General features: G+C 38.6%; 1 pseudogene; it reads right to left on the bottom strand.

Moving 5' to 3' along the window:
- LOC102172183 lies at positions 1077-20851 on the bottom strand (annotated as a pseudogene).

Below are 21065 nucleotides of genomic sequence, written 5' to 3'. Positions count from 1 at the left end.
TAAATGTATACGGATGTCCAGAGAGCTCTAAATGTTATTTTTCTTGTCACCTTAAAAATAATTCAGTCAGCGTGAATGGTTTATTAATAATAAAGCCATGTAATAAAAATTTTCATTTTCTCCATGAGTTGTGAAATTCCAGAAAAGACAGTGATTCAGGAGGGAATGACTCTTCCCTAATATTGTTTAACTACTGCTAAATAACTGAATTATAAATGCACTAAATATAAATACACATATTCAGCATTCCTTAACTCATGTAATACTAAAAGGTACTGAGAAAGTGCAAGTAGAATAAATCAAGTACTAAATTGAGAAGGTACGTTTTCATCATATCTTGCTGTTGTTTAAACTGCAGAATTACCACCTATCCAGATCAGAAGTTAAACATTTTGAGTAAATATCATTTGACTATCATATTATTTTTTCATATATAAGTGGCATTATTCTGGAATTTTTTGTTCAAGGGCTACTTTACATCTAATTTTATTATCAGAATTATGGTAGTCTTTTAGCATGAGTGAACAACTTTTTCATAGGATTTTCTGTTTTTTCAGGGGGCAGCCTGTATAATTATCTGGTCTGACATGACTTAAAAAGAATTTTTTTTTCCAATTAGCCCTTTTCATTTACTCTCAAATTTTAATCATTTAAGAAAATGATTCATTTAGAAAATAAACTTAATTTTCTAAATTTAAAAAAATTGTGTCTAGTAGTTTACATATATTTACATGACCTTTAAAAATTCCTCTAAACATATAGTTATATCACAGTTCTCCTTTCCTATAATGTGGAGGCACTCTAAAAGTCTAGTAGAGAAGTTTTCTTCAAAGAAACATTTTGATTTAAAATACAAAACCTTATGTTTTAGGGACTTCTCTGGTGGTCCAGTGGCTAAGACTCCATGTTCCCAATACAGGGGCCCTGGGTTCCATCCCTGGTCAGGGAACTAGATGCCACATGCCACAACAAGACCAAGTGCAGCCAAATAAAAAAATTAAATAAATATATATTTTTAATAAAATACATAACCTTCACTTTTAAAATAAAAAAACTTTTGTTCTTTATTCCATGATTTTGGCTTTATTTTCATTAAACATTTTCATCAGTTTACTTGGGGGCATTTGCTTATTTTAGCTTGAGTAATCGTCATTTAACCTGACAAATATTTGGACCCAACAATATGACAGGAATTGTTCTAAGAGCTAGAGATACAGTGGTGACAAGAAATAAACTGCCCTCAATCTTCTTGGTTTTATACATAAAACAATTTCCATTGAGAAGTCTATGGTTACAGTCATAAGATTTTTATTTACAGTAGTTTCATTATCATTCACATCCAAATAGCCGTAATTTCACTTTTGATTTACTTATTAATCTGAGAATTGTTTCCACCAGGGAAGCCCTGTTTATATATGTAGTAGACCTCAATTGTAGACCTCAGTTTCCAAGAGGTCAGAATTCATTCCACTATTTTCTAATTTGCAAAATTTAACTGTGGTGATAAAATGGATAATGACACTTGGCTTTAGAAATTTGTTAGAAACAAATCATTTCCAAATGCCTTAAAAAAATACTGAGCACTCAACAACCCCACTTTCACTAAACCATAAGGCTTTCTTTATAGTATAAGTTTATGTAGCAAATGAAATTATTACTGAATCAAAGCTTGTTTTTCTTCATTAGATTTTACTGGTTTATCTTCAGAATTAAAATTCTGCTCTTCAATAAGACATACATACAGATGGCATATTTGTCTGTAATTATTATACTCTTAAGGTTTTCTTCTCATAGAAATAGTCTAATACTAGTCTTATAGATGATCATTAAGTCATTTAAATCCTCAAACTCATTTAACCTTTACAATCTCATAAGTAAGTAAACAGACACAGAAATAAGTTACTGCCAAAAAAATTAGGAGGTAAAAGACACCAGAACTAAGACATGGCAAATAAGTTGTATGACATAGCTCAAAGCTTTTCCAGATTAATTGCAGGACAAATTTGCCTTTGGTATGATTTTGGGGAAGTGCAACAAGATTTAAGTAGTAATGCAAAGTTTCCCTACATGATTTGGGCTTTAAGCTATGTAGCATAAAATGATGTGGAGAATCTTTTAAGAATCATTCAAAAGGATTCACGCTATCATCTCGTTTTTATGGCTTTATCCTGATAGCTTATAATTGATGACTACTCAGTAAATGCTTTCCTCTATTAATATACACTGCATTAGGAATTTTTTCTAATTCCTTTTGTTGAGTGTGTTGTGTGCTCTGTCAAAAGGTCTTCCCATATTATTTACATTACAGGCATTCTCAAAAAAAAAAAAGAAATTAACTGAAGTCAATTAACAATTAACATGAATAAAGATTTTTCCTACATTTTTATATCACAAGATTTCACAAGAGTGAAATAAAGTGAGAGCCTGGAGAAAATACCATCTCAAAATCTTTATGCTCACAGGATTTCCCAAAAGCGTAAATATTCTGGTGTTGAGCAAAGTCACAGTCATGACTAGTGGTGTTCCCATAATCTTTCCATTGATAGAGATTCCCACCATTGTGAATTTTCTGTTCAGCAAAAAACAAATGGTGACTAAAGATCTGGCCACTTTCCTTACATTTATAGGGTTCTGCATCATTATGAATTTTGCTATGTCATGTTAGCTGTGAACCCCAGATAAAAGATTTCCCACAGACTTTACATACATAAGGTTCCTCAGCAGTATGTATTCTCTGATGTCGTGTAAGTTGTGAACTCAATAGGCTTTTCCACACTCTTCACATTCATATGATCTCTTTCCAGTATGGATTTTCTGATGTCGATTAAGTTCTGAACCACGAAAAAAAGTCTTTCCACATTCCTTACATTCATAGTTTCTCTCACTGGTATGAATTTTCTGATGCTAATTAAATTCTGAACCATGAAGAAAGGTCTTTCCACATTCCCTACATTCATAGGGTTTCCTTTCATTATGAATTTTCTCATTTTGAGCAAGGTATGAGGCCCATATAAAAGTCTTCCCACATTGCTTACATTCATGAGGCTTCCTACCAGTATGAATTCACTGATGTCGAGTCAGGTGTGAACTCCAGATATAGGCTTTCCCACATTTCTCACATTCAAAGGGTTTGCTACCAACATGAACATTCTGATGTTGAGCAAGATTTGAACCACAAATAAAGGCCTTTCCACATTCTTTACATTCATAAGATTTCTTACCAGTATGAATTCTCTGATGTTGAATTAAGTGTGAGCCACGAGCAAAAGCTTTCCCACACTCTTCACATTCATAAGGTTTTTCACCAGTGTGAATTCTCTGATGTTTAGTAAGATGTGATTGCTGACTAAAGACCTTTCCACATTCATTACATTCATAGGGTTTTTCACCAGTATGAATTCTCTGATGTCTAGTAAGGTCTGAGCCACAACTAAAGGCCTTCCCACATTTCTTACATTCATAATATTTCTCACCAGTATGAATACGCTTATGGACACTAAATTGTGAATGAAATCTAAAGGTCTTCCCACATTCTTTACATTTAAAAGGTTTTGCACCAGTATGAATTCTCCTATGACCAGTAAGACTTGAACACAAACTGAAAGCCTTCCCACATTCTTTACAGTCATATGTTTTCTTAGCAATATAAACTGTCTGATATTGAATAAGTTCTGAATCAAGATAAAAGGTCTCACATTTCTTATCTTCACAAAATTTTTCACCAGTATGAATTAACTGATGTTGAATACAGTTGAGTCAGAACAGAAGACTTTCCTATACTCTTTAAATTCATTCAGTTTGTTTACTGTATTAAATCTTTGATGAAGATTAAAAGTGGAACTTATTTTTACAATTGAGTATAACTTGCTTCAAACATTCTTCCTGATTTTCCTGTTATCTTTCAAACTGACCTTTGCTTTGCCGGTCACCTCTAAAACATAAATATTCAGGGCTATGTCTTTTACAAATTTCCATTATTTCCCACTGAGATATTTCTCTGTCAAATATGCCATTTTTTGGTGATAACTTCTTGGTCTGATACCTGGATTGCATGTCTGAAAGATAAGATAAATTCATACTGTTTTTTCTGGTCAGAAAGAATTAAGGTTTTCAATGTAGATATAGGAATAAATCCTAAAGTAAATAGAGCATATAAAATATTAGTGGCTTAACAAATCCATAAATTTTGGACAATTTGAAAAAAGGGAAAGAAATAAATAGAAATTTAAAAGAACTGAAAAAGCCAAGGCAGGTGATTAGATATACAAAGTTTTGTTCAGGTCAAATTCATCTGAGGAGTAAATTAAAAAAGATAGTTCTGGTACTATACCAATCATGGGATATCAATTTAAAGACTTAAGACTATTTTACCCAGTATGGTATAATCAACATTTAGCACGTTAGGCATTAAAAAAATAATTCTGTTAAAAAAAAATATACTATAGATCAAAGAAGGGCAAAGGGAGCCAAAGGATGGAGTAAAGGATAATACCAAAAAAATCAGGAACCAGGAAGCACAACTGGGACAATGTGATAACAACGTACTAATGATACACCTCATTGTCTAATCCCTTTCATCTCTACTGAAATGAGTACACATAATTCTATATCACTTTCTGTACAGGTAAGAGCAAACAAAAGCATATCTATGTTCAGAGAAATGGAAAATCATACCTACTTACTCATTTGTCTTTGCACATTTAAATACTTTGCCTTGCTCATTTTCTCCACTGGGCTTAGCCAAGTCATATTTTGTCAGATGATCCCAACCAAGGTATTTTTGTTTATTTCTTGAGTTTATAGCACTGCTCTTCCATTTGATTTTATGCTTTAAGTTCTTTCCCAGATGACCTTTACCAAACCTCCATGGGATATCAAACTTACTGGTAAAATATTTTAGAAGAACAAAGCAAGAAAATACTACAACTACTACTATGTGAATATACTGAAGGGCTTATCCAATTTTTATTATTGGAATTATACTGGTATTAGCATTTGGCTTTGTTGTTGTTCAGTATCACAGTCATATTGGACTCTTTGCAATTCCATGTCTTAGTCGCTCAGTCATGTCTGACTCCCTGAGACCCCATGGACTGTAACAATCCAGGCTCCTCTGTCCTCCACTATCTCCTGGAGTTTGCTCAGATTTATGTCCATTAAGTTGATGATGCTATCCGACCATCTCATTCTCTGCTGCCCACTTCTTCTTTTGCCTTCAATCTCTGCCAGCATCAGGGTCATTTGACTTAGAGGCTGATAGAACATACAATATCTCTCAAGGCTAAAGTAATAGAGATTAGTATCTACGGTTGGTCTACAGGGGGCATCCTAAACATCTCTCACGCTGACTTATAACTCAAGGACCATAACCTAGGAATGTGGGTAAAAGAGAGGCAGACCTACACAGGAACTACAGATCAGTTTCAAATCATCCCAGTGACCAAGGAGGGCAATGGATTGAGATAACAACAAAAATGTTTCAGAACTTTGTAGCATACAAAGTTCTCTATAAAAGAAGATAACCTAGTCATTAGTTTCACATTTTGCAAATAAGTGTTGCACAAAATTAAAATAACCATACAATACGAATGCAGAAACTATAGAAACAACAGAGAACAGAAACGGATCTATAGGGATTCTAAACATTGGAGTTATGAGACAGAGTTTAAAAATAATTATGTTTGAGCTTCCTTGGTGATCTAGCAGTTAAGAAACTGCCTGCCAATGCAGGCAGCACAGGTTCAATCCTTGGTCCAGGAAGATCCCACATGCCACAGAGCAACTAAGTCCACGTACCACAACTACTGAGCCTGTTCTGTAGAGCCTGGGAATCACAACTATTAGCCCACAAGCCACAACTACTGAAGCCTGCACCCTAGAGCCTGTGACCCGCAATAAGAGAAGCCACCGCAATGAGGAGCCTGTGCACCACAACGAAGAGTAGACCCTGCTCACTGCAACTAGTGAAAAGACCATGCAGCAACGAAGATTTAGCACAGCCAAAAATCAATCAATAAATTAATTTAATTTAAAGAAACACATCAATATAGGTTCAGAAATTTAGAAGTATTAGTCACTCAGGCATGTCCAACTTTTTGTGACCCCATCGACTATAGCTCACCAGCTCCTCTGTCCATGGACTTCTCCAGGCAAGAATACTGGATTGGGTTGCTATTCCCTTCTCCAGGGGACCTTCCCGACCCACAGACTGAACCTGGGTCTTCTGCATTGCAGGCAGATTGTTTACCAACTGAGCCACTACATGACTCCAATAAGGAATTAAATTTCCTTCCTTGATATTTTAAATAGAAAAGAAGCTTCAAGAGTAAATTATTTCAATTTGATGCTTGCCTATAATACAAAATTCACCAATTACCATCCTCTTGCCAAATATACCCCTTGCTTCCTTTTGACAGGCAGGACTGGCTTTTTATGACACTGTATTCTCTGCTTATTGTCTTTCATTAGCCCTAACCTCTCTTGCCATTTCCTCTTCACTGTAACCAGAAACCATAACAAAGCAGCCTATGAGGCCTTCTCTTAACATAGAGACTGCTTTGCAGAAGTTAATGAAATTGTTCCAGTCACAGAAAAGAATACCACATTTCTTAATTGATTACAGATTCTTTGTTAACCCTTCTTAACCTAAAATGAAATTAGGAAAATTAATAAACATTGCTTAAAAGAAAGAATTAATTAATGAAGGAAATGTAGCAGTAAGCAAAAACTATGCAAAATAAGAGAAATTCAAGAGGTAACAGGTAAAATGAAAAATAAGAGTCAAATTTTTTTTTTTAGTGAATGAAGAAATTTACAAACATCTAAACGGGGGGGAAAAAAAAGAGAAATGGGAAAAAACTGACCCTAAACCATTGACCACCAGAGGAAAACAATGGCACCTACCTTTCTGTAACATGAAGGAAAAATGAGAGCACTGAAACGGAGTGGTATTTTGAGGTGAAGAGATTTATTTGGAACTTCACATGGATTTCCCTGGTGGCTCAGATGGTAAAGCGTCTGCCTACAATGTGGGAGACCCAGGTTCAATCCCTGGGTCAGGAAGATCCTCTGGAGAAGGAAATGGCAACCCACTCCAGTACTCTTGCCTGGAAAATCCTGTGGACGGAGGAGCCTGATAGGCTCCTACAGTCCTTGGGGTCGCAAAGAGTCAGACACGACTGAGTGACTTCACTCGCTCACTCACTCACATGGAAAAGGTTACTTTTATTTCTAGGTTTCAGGCCTTTATCCACAGGCTTTTGGCCTCTGAGGAGGAAACTCTAGACCAATATTACAGAGATGCTGCTGCCTCACTAAACATCTGGGCTATTATCTGCGCTGATGGCCTCCTTGTTCAGCCCTCACTCACCTGGGCAAGTCTCATCCTTCAAAGCCATCCAGGGTTCTCTTCCCTTTTCCAGTAAAGAGAATACTTTCGGCTGATAAATGCAAAGTCCTGGTCAAAAAATAAGAAGTAGGAAATTACCACCTGGTAAGGGTTTCCTAAGTCCCTTAGCTACTAGGAAGGGCAAGAAAAAGGCATAAAGGATGGGGAAGATGGAGGTTCCCAAAGATGATAACTTATTGCCAAATGTACAAAGCATACACCATTTTCCCAGATAGAGGTCAGAAATCCCCTGAGACACTTGAAAGACAATCCAAAAATTCACAAGGTAGAAATCAGGGATTTCTGGGTTGAAATTCTGAAGCTTACCCAGTGAGACCAGGTTGCTGTAGTTCTCCAGCATCACATCTCTGTACTGATGTCTCTGTTCTAAGTCTAGGCACTCCCATTCCTCTTGAGAGAAGTCTACAGCTACATCCCTGAATATCATCAGCTGCTGAAATGACAAACCCAAACATCAATGGTGAAGTAAACCTTTTAGATAGGCAGGGAAAAGACGGAAAAGGGCACTGCAGGAAGAGGTATACACATTCAGCAAAAACTGGAGTTGGCTGCCTCTAGGGTAGGGGAGGAAACAACAGGGAAATTAGTGTCCCTTAAACCAAGTGCCTATATGCTCTTAAAATCTCCTGTTGTCAGTCACAACAATGTTATGACCTTCTTGTAACAAACACCAAGACAACTGGATGGTAGCCCAGAAAAACAGGTATCAAATGAGTTCTTTGTTGATACCACCAAGAGGCTACACCAGCCTGGAATAATTAACTTCAGATTTATTGTATGAGAAAAGTGGTTGTTTTTTTTTTCTTTCACCTTCTTTTATTTGAATTTTCTATTAGTTGAATTTGAAAGGATTCTTAAGAGATATACTCCCTAGCTGAATTCCATTTTTTGTGGAGATGTATAAAATCTCTAGGCTATCAGCTAAGTAGCTGACCATCTGCACTTCTTCTTAATGATATTAATCTCTCATTGGTTTCTTCGCAAGATCCCACATCTCTCTGAACTCAACCTCTTCTTATATCCTCTATCTAAAAGCATGACAAAGTGCCACTACTAAAATAAATACCAACTAACACTGACTCTCATCTTTCCTAAATGAAACACCCCATCATACAGGGTAAATAAAAGCTTTCATATAGTGTGTCCTTTTTAGTCACTCAATTCCACTTTGATGAACCACTGTCTTTTAACATTTTATTTTACATTGGAGTACAGTCAATTAACAATGTTGTGATAGTTTCAGGTACTAACAGAATGACTCAGGAGCCACAGTTTGATCTTTAAAAGTCTCTACTATTTCCTTTAAGGGAATATATTTCTCCTCCTTCAGTGCTCTGTCAAAATATTAGGATACAAGAGGTATTGAATGCCATGTTGGGAGAGATGAGGGACATACAGAGAAGGCACTAAACTGTTTCACAAATATCACTTACCATGTTGAATAGTAAGTCAGGTAAGCAGTTTAAGGATAAGGAATAAAAATATTCACATGATGTAATATAAATGGTTATCTTATTATAATCATGCGTGCGTGCTAAGTCACTTCAGTTGTGTCCGACCCAATGGACTTTAGTTTGCCAGGCTCCTCTGTCTATGGAAGTCTCCAGGCAAGGATACTGCAGTGGGTAGCCATTCCCATCTCCAGGGATCTTCCTGACCCAGGGATCGAACCTGGGTCTCCTGCATTGCAGGCAGATTCTTTACCATCTGAGCCAGCATGGAAGCTCTATATTATTATTATAAATAGTTACATTTTTGGAGCGAAGCAATTTCAACTCACATGGGCCATAACTTAAAATTCCAAGAGTCACTAGTCTTCTGGATTTCTCATGTAGTTGAAGCAGTTTTGAGAAAGTGGAGCTAGAAGGAAGGAATCCTAAGAGGTCAGGCTTTCCTCAGAGCTTTCAAATGGACTAAGAATACCATTTTATTCCCTGAAGGAAGGTCTGAGGCAATCTGCATAAACTTTGGCCCTATCCAAAACCCAAGAGACCAAACTACAGCAGGATGAAGTTTCAGTCCAATCAGTTATGATAAATCATGACATGGATCAGAATATTCAGATATGAGATAAGGCCATTCTGACTTGCTCTGAATGGCCCCTTTAACAAAAAGGACCCCAAGTTAGATATCCCCCAGGGGGAATTTTCCAATCTGGGAGCCCCGTGAGTTTGCCCAGGGCCTTCCTGTGTATCCCTGTATGACAATGGCCTTTCCTCTACCCCATGTCCAACCAAAGTATATAAAACTTACTGACTCATTTTCATCTAAAGCACTCTCATGACAAAACTAAGGGCAACGATAAACAAAATGAAAAGACAACCTACAGAATGGGAAAAAAAGATTTGCAAACAATGCAATCAACATGGTATTGATCTCCAAAATATATAAACAGCTCAATATCAAAAAACAAAAACCCAGTCAAAAAATGGGTAGAGGATCTAAAGAGACATTTTCTCAAAGAAGACTTAAGAAATATTCATTCTTATGAGGAGTAGACCATGCTGAATGAGAGTTTCTGTGAGCAGAAATCCTATGAAAAGGAGGTGATTGATGGTGCAGGTAGTAAAAAGAGGCATGGAGATGACAGAGGGATTCAAGGTGGAAAAATTTATAATACATAGGCTATATTCTTTTATTTTTTAAGCAGCTTAACTGATATAAAATCCATATATCCTACAATCAATGCATTTAAAATAAGTTCAGTGTTTTTGGTTTTTTTTTTTAGCAAATTAACATATGTGGAACCACCGCAAGTCAATTTCAGAATATTTTCATCACCTCAAAAAGAAATCCTGTGTCCTTCAGCTGTTACATTAATTTATTTTTGGATGTTTAGATAACCTTGCATATGTGGGATATATTCTACCCAATCATGTTGTATAATTGATTTTATACATTGCTGAATTTGGTTTATTAGTATTTCATTGAGGATTTTTGTATCATATTTATATGAGATAGGCTTTGCTTGGTTTTGGAATCAGGGTAATGCTAGCTTCATTGAACTGGGAGCTTGACGATATTTTTTAATTTCAGCAAAGACAACACTATCAGAGCTGATAGTAGGAATCTTCCTGAACCAGATTAGGTCGTAAACAGCAAAGAAGGCCTGACTATTCAGAGGGGCTAGCTTTTAAAGAAACTATCTCTTACTGCAGAAACAGAGGAAGTAACTCTTGAGCAGAACCTCTGCCCCATTTGCCTTTTTGAAGGGAAGTGCCAGTGACACACATACCAAAAAAAAAAAAAAAAATCACATCCCAAAACAAAATTAGAAACACCGTGTCCAAAAATATAGTTAGATAAAAGTTTGAAGAGTGCCCCAATTCCCCATGTATAAAGAAAACTCACTAAAAATTTCAGAGAAGATTAAAATTATCACCCAACATTTCAATATGAATTTTAAGAATTTATGGTACAATCACAGCTCAGAAGCAAGACTACATGGCCAAATGGTACAATGATTTCAGGAAAGAGGAGGAAGTGATAGGCAGACCCCATATGAAAGCTAGCAGAATTCAAGAATGAAGGAGAATATTAGGCAAAACCACTTCAGACTTGAAAAATAAACTACAAAGAGCAAAAGGTATGACAAATCCTACGGAAAGTGCAACATGGAACAAGAGATATAAACATTAGCAAATGGAACAAAATGAAACAAACAGATGACAACTATAGGAAGAAAAAAATGAAAGTCAGAGTGGTTCAATTTGCAGAGCCACATGTAAATCAACGCAGTTAGAACACACCCCCACACCACACACACAATAAATCGAAAATGGCTTAAAGACTTAAATATAAGACAAGACAACATAAAACTCCTAGAAGAGAACATAGGCAAAACATGCTCTGACATAAAGCATACCAATGTTTTCTTAGGTCAGTCTCCCAAGACAATAGAAACAAAAGCAAAAATAAACAAATGAGACCTAATCAAATGTATATGCTTCTGCACAGCAAGAAAACCATAAACAAAACAAAAAGACAACCTACAGACTGGGAGAAAGTATTTGCAAATGGTGCAACCAACAAAGGCTTAATTTCCAAAATATAAAAACAGCTCATACAATTCAATAACAACAAAGAAAATCAATCCAATTGAAAAATGGGCAGGAGATCTAAATGATATTTCTTCAAAGACGACACAAGCACATGAAAAGATGCTCATCATCACTAATTAAATAGAGATGGAAGTCAAAACTATAATGAGGTATCACATCACATCTGCCAGGATGCATGTGTGCATGCTCAGTCGTTTTGGACTCTTTGCGACCCCATGGACCCCACCAGGCTCCCCTGTCCTTGGGATTTTCCAGGCAAGAATGGGTTGCCATTTCCTTCTTCAGGGGATCTTCCTGATGCTGGGATTGAACTCACGTCTCCAGTGTCTCCTGCATTGGCAGGCAGATTCTTTACCACTGAGCCACCTGGGAAGCCCCCCAGTTGGAATAGCCGTCACTAAAATCTATAAATAATAAATCCTGGAGAGGGTGTGGAGAAAGAAAATCCCTTTTACACTCTTGGTGGGAATGTAAATTGGTGCAGCCACTATGGAAAACAGAATGGAAATTCTCCAAAGAACTAAAAACAGAGTTGCCATATGATTCTGCAATCCCAACCAGGGCATATACCCAAACAGAATTATAATTTGAAAAGATACATATCCCTGCCCCCTGTTCATAGCTGCACTATTTACAATTACCAAGACATGGAAAAAAAAATGCAGTGTCCATCAACAGATGAATAGATAAAGAAGAAGTGGTACATATATATACAATGGAATACTACCCAGCCATTTCAAAAATGAAAAAAAGCCATTTGCAAAGACATGGATGGACCTAGACATTATCATACTAAGTGAAGTTAAGTCAGAAACAGAAAGACAAATACTATATGGTATCACTTATATGTGGAATCTAAAATATGACACAAAAGAATGTATCTAACAAAACAGAAACAGACTCACATAAAGAATAGACTTGTGGTTGCCAAGGGGGGTGTAGGAGAGGGTAGGAGAGAATTGAGAGTTTGGGATTAGCAGACATAAACTATTATATATATAGGATGGATGAACAAGGACCTACTGGATAGCAGAGGGAACTATACTCAATATCCGATGATAAACCATGCTGGGAAAGAATGTGAAAAAGCATATATGTATAACTGAGTTACTTTCCTGCACAGCAGAAATTAACACAACACTGGAAATCATCTACACTTTAATCAAATTAATTTAAAAAAAGAGAAGTGATCCAACTTGCAACTAAGCAGAGCCTCTAGAGATGGAATACAAATCAAAGGAGAGAATTAAGATTTCTTAACAGGGTACAGAGAGCACAAACCACAGAGGGAAAAATAATTCAGATTATATATATTTTTTCAGACTATATTTTAAAAAGTAACTTCTCAGAAAAGGAGTGAAAATGGACTGGGAGATATTATTTGCAATACACATAGCTGATGAGGATTCATATCCAAACTACAGAACTCCAAATAAAGAACTCCTAAGAATCAACAGTAAAAAGGGAGACAAGCTTCCCAAAACTTGAACAGACACTCCACAAAGGAAGGCCAAAGGACTTAAACAGGTATTTGCCAAAGGAAGATATCCTTTGGGAAGGATATGGTCAAGAGACATTAAAACAAAAGCACTCAACTTCATTAGTCATAAGTTAAGAAAACCACAACGCAATACCACTGCATATATATTCACCATACTGGCAAAAATTTTACAGTGGCAAAAATAATACCACATGTTAATGAGAAAGTGAAGCAACTGAAACTTGCATAAACTGTTCTGATTTTGTGCATTTTGGAAAACGGACTGTATCTGCTTAAGCAGATTCACATACCCTATGATCCAGCAAGTTTCTCTAGAAATAGACCTAAGAAACAAATACATATGAACAGAAGATGACAAGTGGAAGAATGCTCCTAGCATCATTATTCGTGAAAGTCCAAATCTGGAAACAGGCCAAATGTCAACCAACTGTATAACAACTGCTGAATGGACAAATATAGTTGGTATATTCATGCACTGGAATACCAGTGCATTCAGCAAGGCAAACAGTAAGCTAAATTTACATAAAACAATATGGATGAATCTCACAAACATAATGTTGAACAAAGAAGTCAACACAAAACGCTCTATACTGTATGACTCCACATATACATATGTTCAAAAACAGACAAAACTGATGTTTGGTGGTTACTCTGGGGAATCTACTGACTGAACAGGAGCACAGCAGGGGCTTCTGTTATGCAGGCAATGATTTATTTCTTGATCTGGGTGCTTACTACATGGGTGTTCCCTTTGTGGTGATTCAAGGTGTACCATTTCAGTTTTATTGGTTGTTTGCATCACTGTGTATACACTTGTCTATATATATGATAAACTTCAATAAAAGATTTATTGTATAAATTATGAAGAAATATATACAAGGCAAATGCAAACAAAATAACCAAGGGCTATGATCTTGAGGGTGCTAAAATACTAAAGTTTACAATTCACAATAAACATATAATAATTATGAATATCTATATATCAACTAACAGTGGAACTTTCATAAAGCAGAAGTTACAGGCTGATACATGATAAAATTTCACTGATAATTAATTTCATTGATAATTCATATTAAAATGAATTTCAATATATTTTTCTCAATTTAAGATAAATCAACTGCAAAACAAATACCTATAGACTGACTATATATTAGACCACAAAGACATATTCATTAAATTTCAATATCATAATGCAGCAAAACAGTACATTACAAGAGGGGGCCTATGTGCTTTACCTAAAGTCCTACATTCTATCAATAAGCGTTGAGTTCCCCTCATGACACATGGCTCAAACTCTTCCATGATGCTGAGTCTAAGAAACTATACCACTGTATTAGTTTTCTACTACTGGGTAACAAACAATCACAAATGCAGTAGCTTAAAACAATAAAACTTAATCACCTTACAGTTAGATAGAGGTCTGCCATGGTTCTCACTCGGCTAAGTAAGAGCAAGGTGTTGGCAAGCCTGTGTTCCTTTCTGCAGGCTCTAGGGGAGAATTAATTTCCTTAGGTTTTCCAGTTCCTAGAGGCCACCAACACTCCTGGGCCTGAGGCTAACTTCCTTGATCTAACCAGCAACTTTGTATCTCTCTAACCATTCTTCTGTGATCACATCTCCCTGCAACTCTAAATTCAGCTGGAAAAAGTCCACTGACTTTAAGGATCCAAGTGAATAGTTTGGGCCCAAAGGGATAGTCTAGGAAAATCTCCCCACTTCAAAACCCTTAATTTAATCCCACTTGCAAAGTTCCTTTTGCCTTGTAATTAACATATTCATAGGTGCCCAGGTTCTGGACAGGGACATTACAGGGACATCTTTGCAGGGACATTATTCTGCCTACTCCAACCATTCTTAAATGTTCTATCCTCGACTTTCCTCTTTTTAAGGGAATACTCAAAAGTCCACCTCATTCTACCCTAATACTACCTCTCCAACACAGCTGTGAATCCAATCAGAATAAGCATCAGTATCCCCTGTACCCATGTTTATGCCCATCATATTGTAATAAGCCCTAGGCTCCTTGGTGATCTCTCTTTACAAAGATACTATATTCCCCATCAGTTGGACGTCCCATTTTCTCATCCCTCAATTCCTGAGACTTTCCAGTATATCCTCTGGAATTCAGAGTAACAAAACCCTCTTTTATCTTCAACCACTTCCCTGAACAATCCTTTCTCCTTTCTGGGTCTAACAGAAACTTGGCTTTCTCCAGAGGGCTCCTGAAGCCCTCTCAATGTTTTCCGCCCCCAACAGCCTCTTGCCACTGGGTCTCTAAGTGGGGCAGGTGTCCTCCTTGCTCTTATTACTTTCAGACTTTCTCCCTTCCTCCTCCACAAATGCTCTACCTTTGAATTTCATGCCAAGAGACCATATATAACTCCCATAACAGCCATACTGTTGCTGACATCTACCAAGTACAGAGTATTTCTTTCCCTTTTTCTTTTCGCAAAACTTGAGCTCATGGCTTACTCTGTACAATGCTATTTGTTCAGTTGCTAAGTTGCGATTTGCTGTTCAGTGGACTCTTTTGCCACCCCAGGGCCTGCAGCCCACCAGGCTCTTCCGTCCACGGGATTTTTCAGGCTAGAATACTGAAGTGGGTTACCATTTTCTTCTCCAGGGGATCTTCCCAACCCAGGGATCAAACTCGTGTCTCTTGCATTGGCAAGAGGATTGTTTACCACTGAGCTACCCAGAGGAGCCCATAGGCTACCTCCCTTCTTTTATTCTTACAATTTCAGGACACCTACAGATAAGCCTGGCTTACTCCCTACTGGTACAACCACTTTTCCTTCTCTCATGGCTCATTCCCGCTACTATACTGATAGGTTGTTCTCTCTCCCTCCCCAGCTGCTGTTCTATTTCTTCACTCAATTTACAGAAAAACTCTTCGAATATGTGGTCTATAGTTTCCCATTCCTCTCGCCTCATTTTATGTTATCCTACTCCAATCCAAGCAGCCCCCACAGAAACTACTCCCCACACCTTCACGAAAGACTGTGAAGGTTACTAAACGCAACGCTGAATTCCTTGTCTCTGGCCCCACAGCTGCTGCCACATTTACCACCTTTACACACACGTTCACGACTTGGTGACACAGTCACAATCATACACGTGCACAGTCACATCTAAAAGGTCACACACAGCTCTCGTCCCCATCGCACTATGCACACATATCCCTCCACGGTTCCCATACCTTGCTCCTGCACCAATTTCACACAAGCACCCAAGGTTCGCTGCTAGGATCCCTCGCGCGCGTGGATACACACATGCAACTTCCCACCATCGTCCCTCCCACATCCCATTGCTGGTAAAGCCTCAAACTCGGAAAACTTTAGCCTCTCACTGCCCTGCCCCGCGGCCTGGGCCTCTCAGGGTTCACTCCGCTCCCGGGTCTTAGACTCACTCGACTTTGAGGTTCCCTCAAGCTGTGGATATTCCTCAGGGACTCGCGGCCGATCCCTCCTATGGTCCTGAACCGAAGAGTGTGCGGACAGAATGTTGCCTCGGGTACGCTGGACACTGGGAAATGTAGTCCGGAGCCTGGACAACCTTTTAAAAGCCCAGAGGTCTCAATTCACAGACCTTGGTCTTGGACCTTATCCCTTCGCTCGTCAGAGACCATCGGCCTCACATCGCCTCACATCTGTGGCAAAGCGTCAACCAGTTCCAGGCCGCGTCTAGAACACAAGTTTCAACTTAGGACTCCGCGCAGCTCTTCCTCTACAAACTGGTGACCCTCTGTGGGAACTGGGACAAGAAGCCCAAGCGAATCGAGATTGCCAGGAGAAATATCAATAACCTCAGATATGCAGATGACACCACCCTTATGGCAGAAAGTCAAGATGAACTATAAAGCCTCTTGATGAAAGTGAAAGAGGAGAGTGAAAAAGTTGGCTTAAAGCTCAACATTCAGAAAACTAAGATCATGGCATCTGGTCCCATCACTTCATGGCAAAGAGATGGGGAAACAGTAGAAACTGTGTCAGACTTTATTTTGGGGGACTCCAAAATCACTGCAGATGGTGACTGTAGCCATGAAATTAAAAGAAGGAAAGTTATGACCAACCTAGATAGCATATTAAAAAGCAGAGATATTACTTGGCCAACAAAAGTCTGTCTAGTCAAGGCAATGGTTTTTCCAGTGGTCATGTATGGATGTGAGAGTTGGACTGTGAAGAAAGCTGATGCTTTTGAACTGTAGTGTTGGAGAAGACTCTTGAGAGTCCCTGGGACTGCAAGGAGAGCCAACCAGTCCATCCTAAAGGAGACCAGTCCTGGCTGTTCATTGGAAGGACTGATGCTGAGGCTGAAACTCCAATACTTTGGCCACCTCAGTGAGAAGAGTTGACTCCCTGGAAAAAACCCTGATGCTGGGAGTGATTGGGGGCAGGAGGAGAAGGGGACGACAGAGGATGAGATGGCTGGATGGCATCACCAACTCGATGCACATGAGTTTGTGTGAACTCCGGGAGTTGGTGATGGACAGGGAGGCCTGGCATGCTGCGATTCATGGGGTCTTAAATAGTTGGACACGACTGAGTGACTGAACTGAACTGAACTGGGGTGAGGGGGGTGGAGGGTCCCCTGTCTGAGAAGCCATGGGAGCACCTCCTCCAGTATCCTTCACAACAGCAAACACTTACCTTGTTCCAATTACACTTAAATTGGTTTAAATTAATTTTCATGGTTACATTGGTATTTTGTAAATGTTATTCATGTCTGAGCTATTATTTTTGCTGAAAATAATACTTGCCAGCTGTTTTTTACTTTGTTTCTTTTTTATGAGATTATCATTTATTTTTTTATTTTTAATTGGAGGATAATTCCTTCACAATGTTGTTGGTTTGTGCTGTACAGCATTAATCAGCCGTAAGTATGCATGTGTCCCCTCCCTCTTGAACTGTGCTTATCATTTAGATGTATGTCTAAACTTTCTGATGGAGGAGTAGTTCTTTCAATATTTTCAAAATCATCAGGTAATCTTTAAATATTTTAATTGTGAAATCAAAAATACTTGAAGAAAAGGACATAGAATGTGTAAGTTCAGGGTAACGTCATACAAGCGGAGAATCTCGGTATGTTGGTACCTTGTTGGTACCTCAAGAAGAAATGCCCACCCCCTGTGATCATTTCTGACCCGAAGATACCAACTGACCACTGTCTTGTTAGTATAATATCTTGATTTGTCACTTAGCTATCTTTGAAATTTACATAAATACAATGAAACTGTATGAATTTACTTAGTTGTTAAAACTCCTAACTAGATTAACTCAAAACTCCACACTAAAGGCTTTACAAAAGGAAATATATGCCAATTCAGGTATAAAAATTATTTTCCTCAGTTTCTATGGTGTTGCCAGACTCCAAGATCAACCCTCCCTCCAAGCTTCAAGGATTCACTGGGAGAATTCCAGGAAAACAATACAAAGCAAAATCAGCAAAAAGAAAAGGTACACTGGGCAAACTTCAGGAAAAACCAGCCCCATGTTTCCAAGGATCCTTTCCCAGCGGAGTCACAAAGGCCATTAATTCCCCAGGAACGAGTTTTGACAGTGCATGTGAAATGGTAACAACCAGGGGAGCTCGTTAGAAACTCAGTATCTAGTATTTTCATTGGGGCTTGGCTGCATAGGCAGGCTCTGCCTGGCACATACCAGAATTTCAGACTCTCAGAAGGAAAGCAAGTATTTAGCATAAATTACATTGTTTGAACAAACATTGTAGACATAGTGAGCCATTCTTATCAATTCGGATAATGGCAATCTTCTCAAAAATCTTAAATTCTAGTTGTAAATCAAGAGCCAAACTTCAAGCAGGCCTTTAAAGGATAAGTTTTCTCAACTCTGCTATGTTAACCTTTTCCTGCATACTACTGTCCTAAACAAATGGCTTTTGACAACATCAAAAAAATTACAAAGTTTGTAAAAAGCCAAGAAAAATCAAGGCATTCCCAAAACACAAGGCAAAAATCAGGAATACTTCAGATGTTCTTAGGTTGTTGCTGCTTAACTTCAGTCTCTGCCTCTTTCCTCATATGGCCTTCTTCTATGTCTTCTCATCTTCTGTTTATTTTAAGTGGATTTACGTCACATCCAGATAATCCAGGATAATCTCACCTAGATATCCTTATCTTAATTACATCTGTAAAGAACCACCCCCTCCCTTTTTTTTCCCAAATAAGGTAACATTCACAGGTCTTGGGAGTTAGGATGTGGACATATCTCTAGGATGCTACCACTTAATCCCAAACAACCTGTTACTATATTTAGTTTTATCTTAGTAGATTTCCATAGAATTCTCATCTTGCCTTACTGATCTCAGAGGTTCAGCAGAGCAAAGACAAATGACCTGCCCACTAAAACTTGTTCATTCTAGTTTTATCTCAGTAAATGACAATTCTGGTTTCTTGATCTAAAAATATGTGGGTTGGCCTAGGGTCCTCTTTTTCTCTCATTTCCCTCATCAGATCTATTACCCAATCCATTTAGCTCTATCTTCAAAATGCATCTAGAATCCAACTAGTTCTCGTAACTACCACTGCCATCACCCTAGACTGAGTCACCATTATCTCTTATCTGGATTATTCCACCAACCCATTGGCTAGTGTCCCCCTACACCCTACTCTCTACTCAGCACTCCAAATGATTTCTTTTAAATATAAGATCATGTCACTCTTCTGTTCAAAACCCACTATTGCTTTTACATCTCACTAAGACTAACCAAACTTCATAAAATATTTTCCATAATCAGTCTTCTCATTAGCTGTTTTACCTCATTTACTACTCTCCACTTTGTCACACTGTCCTAGTTGCTGCTCATTGAATATACCAGGCTTATGGCTTGTTGTTATTGTTCATCACTCAGTCGTGTCCGACTCTTTGCAACCCCATGAACAAGCAGCCTGTCAGGCTTCCCTGTCCTTCACTATCTCCCGAAGTTTGCTCAAATTTGTGTCCATTGAGAGGCTTATGTCTAACCCACAGCATTTATGTTAGTTGTTTTCTCTGCTTGGTGCTCTTTATCCAAATATCTTCAAATGTCACTACTTCTGTTTTTGATCAAATATCTGCATTTGAAGAGGAAATGCGGCTGAGAGGATTCAGATTTTTCCACTATCTCAGCCACCCATACAGTGACCCACAATCATGCATCTCTCTCTCTCACACACACACACACATACTCCCAACCACACAAGCCCACAATATGACCCTCTATCCTCACAAAACCACTCATAATCTTGATGCTACCTCTCCCTCACCGCATGCAGTCTCTCTTTCATTCAACTAACCCCTAAATGTAGTCACACTGGCAATCTCACCATGGTCTCACACTGGGACCCTCCTTTACCCACTCTCTCATGTGTCTGGACTTGTGAATTTCTCCCCTTTAAACTCCCGAGGCTGCTTTGGTCCCAGACACTCATGTTCCACATTCGGGTTCTCTCTTCTGGTTCTCCAACTCATTCCTCAGCAGCTTGTCTCAAGGGCATCTGAGCGCTCCCAGATCAAAGCGTAACCTTGAGCAGCCTCCTGTGCATTTAGCTGAGGCCAGGCCCCGCCTCCGAGCATAGGGAACGCAGTTTACCTTGGCCGAGTCCGTCCTGCAGTTGGCGAAGTCCTGGACTACATTTCCCGGGACGCCGTGGGGCTCACTATGTTGCAGAGTGAGCGCCAAAACCTGCGAGAGCCTCAACAGAAACTTGAGGCTGGGCTGTGTCAAAGAAAAGTTGCACCAAACAAGTTATACATATAAGGAAAGCGTTATTAAAGACTATTGCAATAGGGAAGAGATTTACCTCAACTTGGTATATAACAGTCGCTCGGGGTTTATAGCCAGTGGACAGGGTGATGGAGTCAGTGGAGTCGGCTTGACTAAAGTTTGCTCATGGAATTCTTGTCAGTTGAGACTCGCGGAAGCCTCAGGTGAGCTGCCAGGTCCAGGTTCCTCGCCACGGGGAGCTCAGGATAGCTTTTAGAGCCTCTCTCTAAATTGGAGATAGCTCTCAGCAGCCTCTCTCTCGCTCTCGCTCTGTCGCTCTCTCTCTCTGGACTACATCTCCCAGAGGCCTCTAGGCCTGGTGCTCCCTCCC

The sequence above is a fragment of the Capra hircus genome, chromosome 18, assembly GCF_001704415.2.
Source record: "Capra hircus breed San Clemente chromosome 18, ASM170441v1, whole genome shotgun sequence".
NCBI lineage: Eukaryota > Metazoa > Chordata > Mammalia > Artiodactyla > Bovidae > Capra > Capra hircus.
Note: the sequence above shows the minus strand (reverse complement) of the source record. Positions and strands in the feature narration are given on the sequence as shown.